The following is a 6,935-nucleotide window of genomic DNA, read 5'->3' as shown; positions in this document are numbered from 1 at the left end:
GGACAAATAAACGTGTTAAAGTTGCTAAGAACCTCACAATTTGAGGGTTGCGGGTTCGAATCCCAATATTTCGACACAATACCGTGAACTGTCTAAACCTTTACCGATGAAGCACCAGCGATATTCCGTAGGAGAAAAAAAAATGATTTGTAGCGAAATAACACTAAGTTATCAAGTGCCATGTTGACACACTAATCTACATTGCTTGTTGTCCCCAGTGGCTCAGCGGTATGTCTGCGAATTTACAACGCTAAAATCCAGGTTTCGATATCCGTTGTGGGCAGAGCACAGATAGCCCATTATGTAGTTTTGTGCTTAATTCAACAACAACAACGACATTGTTTGTTGTACATACAGTTTGGTTTGGCTTGTTTTGAATTTCGCACAATGCTACTCGAAAGCTATCTGTGCTAGCCGTCCCTAATTTAACAGTGTAAGACTAGAGGGAAGGCAGCTAGTCATCACCACCCACCGCCAACTCTTGGGCTGCTCTTATACCAACGAATAGTGAGATTGACCGTCACATTATAACGCCGCAACGGCTGGGAGGGCGAGCATGTTTGGCGCGACGGGGATGCGAACCCGCGACCCTCAGATTACGAGTCATACGCCTTAACACGCTTGGCTTTGTCGGGCCATCTTTCTTTAACACTTCAGTCATGAGGTATATACGTGGAAGTGAATCGAATGTACCTCGCACCTCTTGTGTTGTGGAAATTGTGTTGTCAATTTAGTTGTTTAAGATTGATTGAAGAGTTGAAGTAATTTACATCTTAAAATATATAATAATGGTACGATATGAGTGCCAAAATTAAACAAATAGAACAGTTGGCGTGTATATTAAGTTTGGTCTCAGTATCTTCGGCAGATGAATCAAAATCAGATCAAATTAGTTTAATATAATTACACAAATCTCGATAAAAACAAACGCAACAAAAGACATTTTCATCATATTTCGCTCTTGATTGTTGAATATTTTATACCAAAACGAAACTTTTCATCATATTTCGCTCTTGATTGTTGAATATTTTATACCAAAACGAAACTTTTCATCGTATTTCGCTCTTGATTGTTGAATATTTTATACCAAAACGAAACTTTTCATCGTATTTCGCTCTTTATTGTTGAATATTTTATACCAAAACGAAACTTTTCATCGTATTTCGCTCTTGATTGTTGAATATTTTATACCAAAACGAAACTTTTCATCGTATTTCGCTCTTGATTGTTGAATATTTTATACCAAAACGAAACTTTTCATCGTATTTCGCTCTTGATTGTTGAATATTTTATACCAAAACGAAACTTTTCATCGTATTTCGCTCTTGATTGTTGAATATTTTATACTAAAACGAAACTTTTCATCGTATTTCGCTCTTGATTGTTGAATATTTTATACCAAAACGAAACTTTTCATCGTATTTCGCTCTTGATTGTTGAATATTTTATACCAAAACGAAACTTTTCATCGTATTTCGCTCTTGATTGTTGAATATTTTATACTAAAACGAAACTTTTCATCGTATTTCGCTCTTGATTGTTGAATATTTTATACTAAATCGAAACTTTTCATCGTATTTCGCTCTTGATTGTTGAATATTTTATACTAAATCGAAACTTTTCATCGTATTTCGCTCTTGATTGTTGAATATTTTATACCAAAACGAAACTGTTCATCGTATTTCGCTCTTGATTGTTGAATATTTTATACTAAAACGAAACTTTTCATCGTATTTCGCTCTTGATTGTTGAATATTTTATACCAAAACGAAACTTTTCATCGTATTTCGCTCTTGATTGTTGAATATTTTATACCAAAACGAAACTTTTCATCGTATTTCGCTCTTGATTGTTGAATATTTTATACTAAAACGAAACTTTTCATCGTATTTCGCTCTTGATTGTTGAATATTTTATACCAAAACGAAACTTTTCATCGTATTTCGCTCTTGATTGTTGAATATTTTATACTAAAACGAAACTTTTCATCGTATTTCGCTCTTGATTGTTGAATATTTTATACTAAAACGAAACTTTTCATCGTATTTCGCTCTTGATTGTTGAATATTTTATACTAAATCGAAACTTTTCATCGTATTTCGCTCTTGATTGTTGAATATTTTATACCAAAACGAAACTGTTCATCGTATTTCGCTCTTGATTGTTGAATATTTTATACTAAAACGAAACTTTTCATCGTATTTCGTTCTTGATTGTTGAATATTTTATACCAAAACGAAACTTTTCATCGTATTTCGCTCTTGATTGTTGAATATTTTATACTAAAACGAAACTTTTCATCGTATTTCGCTCTTGATTGTTGAATATTTTATACCAAAACGAAATTTTTCATCGTATTTCGCTCTTGATTGTTGAATATTTTATACCAAAACGAAACTTTTCATCGTATTTCGCTCTTGATTGTTGAATATTTTATACTAAAACGAAACTTTTCATCGTATTTCGCTCTTGATTGTTGAATATTTTATACCAAAACGAAACTTTTCATCGTATTTCGCTCTTGATTGTTGAATATTTTATACTAAAACGAAACTTTCATCGTATTTCGCTCTTGATTGTTGAATATTTTATACTAAAACGAAACTTTTCATCGTATTTCGCTCTTGATTGTTGAATATTTTATACTAAAACGAAACTTTTCATCGTATTTCGCTCTTGATTGTTGAATATTTTATACTAAAACGAAACTTTTCATCGTATTTCGCTCTTGATTGTTGAATATTTTATACCAAAACGAAACTTTTCATCGTATTTCGCTCTTGATTGTTGAATATTTTATACTAAATCGAAACTTTTCATCGTATTTCGCTCTTGATTGTTGAATATTTTATACTAAAACGGAACTTTTTATCGTATTTCGCTCTTGATTGTTGAATATTTTATACTAAAACGAAACTTTTCATCGTATTTCGCTCTTGATTGTTGAATATTTTATACTAAAACGAAACTTTTCATCGTATTTCGCTCTTGATTGTTGAATATTTTATACTAAAACGAAACTTTTCATCGTATTTCGCTCTTGATTGTTGAATATTTTATACTAAAACGAAACTTTTCATCGTATTACGCTCTTGATTGTTGAATATTTTATACCAAAACGAAACTTTTCATCGTATTTCGCTCTTGATTGTTGAATATTTTATACTAAATCGAAACTTTTCATCGTATTTCGCTCTTGATTGTTGAATATTTTATACTAAAACGGAACTTTTTATCGTATTTCGCTCTTGATTGTTGAATATTTTATACTAAAACGAAACTTTTCATCGTATTTCGCTCTTGATTGTTGAATATTTTATACCAAAACGAAACTTTTCATCGTATTTCGCTCTTGATTGTTGAATATTTTATACTAAAACGAAACTTTTCATCGTATTTCGCTCTTGATTGTTGAATATTTTATACCAAAACGAAACTTTTCATCGTATTTCGCTCTTGATTGTTGAATATTTTATACTAAATCGAAACTTTTCATCGTATTTCGCTCTTGATTGTTGAATATTTTATACCAAAACGAAACTTTTCATCGTATTTCGCTCTTGATTGTTGAATATTTTATACCAAAACGAAACTTTTCATCGTATTTCGCTCTTGATTGTTGAATATTTTATACTAAATCGAAACTTTTCATCGTATTTCGCTCTTGATTGTTGAATATTTTATACTAAATCGAAACTTTTCATCGTATTTCGCTCTTGATTGCTGAATATTTTATACTAAAACGAAACCTTTCATCGTATTTCGCTCTTGATTGTTGAATATTTTATACTAAAACGAAACTTTTCATCGTATTTCGCTCTTGATTGTTGAATATTTTATACCAAAACGAAACTTTTCATCGTATTTCGCTCTTGATTGTTGAATATTTTATACCAAAACGAAACTTTTCATCGTATTTCGCTCTTGATTGTTGAATATTTTATACTAAATCGAAACTTTTTATCGTATTTCGCTCTTGATTGTTGAATATTTTATACTAAAACGGAACTTTTTATCGTATTTCGCTTTTGATTGTTGAATATTTTATACTAAAACGGAACTTTTCATCGTATTTCGCTCTTGATTGTTGAATATTTTATACCAAAACGAAACTTTTCATCGTATTTCGCTATTGATTGTTGAATATTTTATACTAAAACGGAACTTTTCATCGTATTTCGCTCTTGATTGTTGAATATTTTATACTAAAACGGAACTTTTTATCGTATTTCGCTTTTGATTGTTGAATATTTTATACCAAAACGAAACTTTTCATCGTATTTTGCTCTTGATTGTTGAATATTTTATACCAAAACGAAACTTTTCATCGTATTTTGCTCTTGATTGTTGAATATTTTATACTAAAACGGAACTTTTCATCGTATTTCGCTCTTGATTGTTGAATATTTTATACTAAAACGAAACTTTTCATTGTATTTCGCTCTTGATTGTTGAATATTTTATACTAAAACGGAACTTTTTATCGTATTTCGCTCTTGATTGTTGAATATTTTATACTAAATCGAAACTTTTCATTGTATTTCGCTCTTGATTGTTGAATATTTTATACTAAAACGGAACTTTTTATCGTATTTCGCTCTTGATTGTTGAATATTTTATACTAAATCGAAACTTTTTATCGTATTTCGCTCTTGATTGTTGAATATTTTATACTAAAACGAAACTTTTCATCGTATTTCGCTCTTAATTGTTGAATATTTTATACTAAATCGAAACTTTTTATCGTATTTCGCTCTTGATTGTTGAATATTTTTTACTAAATCGAAACTTTTTATCGTATTTCGCTCTTGATTGTTGAATATTTTATACCAAAACGAAACTTTTCATCGTATTTCGCTCTTGATTGTTGAATATTTTATACCAAAACGAAACTTTTCATCGTATTTCGCTCTTGATTGTTGAATATTTTATACTAAAACGGAACTTTTCATCGTATTTCGCTCTTGATTGTTGAATATTTTATACTAAAACGAAACTTTTCATCGTATTTCGCTCTTGATTGTTGAATATTTTATACTAAAACGGAACTTTTATCGTATTTCGCTCTTGATTGTTGAATATTTTATACTAAATCGAAACTTTTTATCGTATTTTGCTCTTGATTGTTGAATATTTTATACTAAAACGGAACTTTTTATCGTATTTCGCTTTTGATTGTTGAATATTTTATACTAAATCGAAACTTTTCATCGTATTTCGCTCTTGATTGTTGAATATTTTATACTAAATCGAAACTTTTTATCGTATTTCACGCTTGATTGTTTCACGTCTTTATTTTTGGTCACGTCTTATGAATGTAAAATATTATCTGATACACGTTAGCTCCTACCCCTAGTGTAACAAAAGAAACGTACACTATTGTCCAAATGTGAAATAACAACTATGTATTGAGTGCTAACAATCTGTTTTTTTAACAAACACAATGTATAAGGTACTACAAGTTAACGATGACAGTAAACACAATGTATGAAATACTACTACAAGTTAACGATGACAGTAAACACATTGTATGAAATACTACTACAAGTTCACAACGACAGTAAACACAATGTATGAAATACTACTACAAGTTAACGATGACAGTAAACACAATGTATGAAATACTACTACAAGTTAACGATGACAGTAAACACAATGTATGAAATACTACTACAAGTTCACCACGACAGTAAACACAATGTATGAAATACTACTACAAGTTAACGATGACAGTAAACACAGTGTATGAGCTACTACAAGTTCACAACGACAGTAAACACAATGTATGAAATACTACTACAAGTTCACAACGACAGTAAACACAATGTATGAAATACTACTACAAGTTAACGATGACAGTAAACACAGTGTATGAGCTACTACAAGTTCACAACGACAGTAAACACAATGTATGAAATACTACTACAAGTTCACAACGACAGTAAACACAATGTATGAAATACTACTACAAGTTAACGATGACAGTAAACACAGTGTATGAGCTACTACAAGTTCACAACGACAGTAAACACAATGTATGAAATACTACTACAAGTTAACGATGACAGTAAACACAATGTATGAAATACTACTACAAGTTAACGATGACAGTAAACACAATGTATGAAATACTACTACAAGTTAACGATGACAGTAAACACAATGTATGAAATACTACTACAAGTTAACGATGACAGTAAACACAATGTATGAAATACTACTACAAGTTAACGATGACAGTAAACACAATGTATTAAATACTACTACAAGTTCACAACGACAGTAAACACAATGTATGAAATACTACTACAAGTTAACGATGACAGTAAACACAATGTATGAAATACTACTACAAGTTCACAACGACAGTAAACACAATGTATGAAATACTACTACAAGTTAACGATGACAGTAAACACAATGTATGAAATACTACTACAAGTTAACGATGACAGTAAACACAATGTATGAAATACTACTACAAGTTAACGATGACAGTAAACACAATGTATGAAATACTACTACAAGTTCACAACGACAATAAACACAATGTATGAAATACTACTACAAGTTAACGATGACAGTAAACACAGTGTATGAAATACTACTACAAGTTAACGATGACAGTAAACACAATGTATGAAATACTACTACAAGTTAACGATGACAGTAAACACAATGTATGAAATACTACTACAAGTTCACAACGACAGTAAACACAATGTATGAAATACTACTACAAGTTGACAATAACAACAAGTACTACGTAAGAGTTTCTTTAACAATTTGACAATGACAGAAAACACGATGCATGAGCTACAACAAGCTGACATTGACAGTAAACGCAATATATAAACTACTACAAAAAATTTGTTTACTATCTTCAGATTTTGACTAACACTAGCTAATTATCATTAGAACAATGCCGCTTAAAA

The sequence above is a fragment of the Tachypleus tridentatus genome, chromosome 13 (genome assembly GCF_004210375.1).
Source record: "Tachypleus tridentatus isolate NWPU-2018 chromosome 13, ASM421037v1, whole genome shotgun sequence".
In the NCBI taxonomy this organism is placed as follows: Eukaryota; Metazoa; Arthropoda; class Merostomata; order Xiphosura; family Limulidae; genus Tachypleus; species Tachypleus tridentatus.
Note: the sequence above shows the minus strand (reverse complement) of the source record.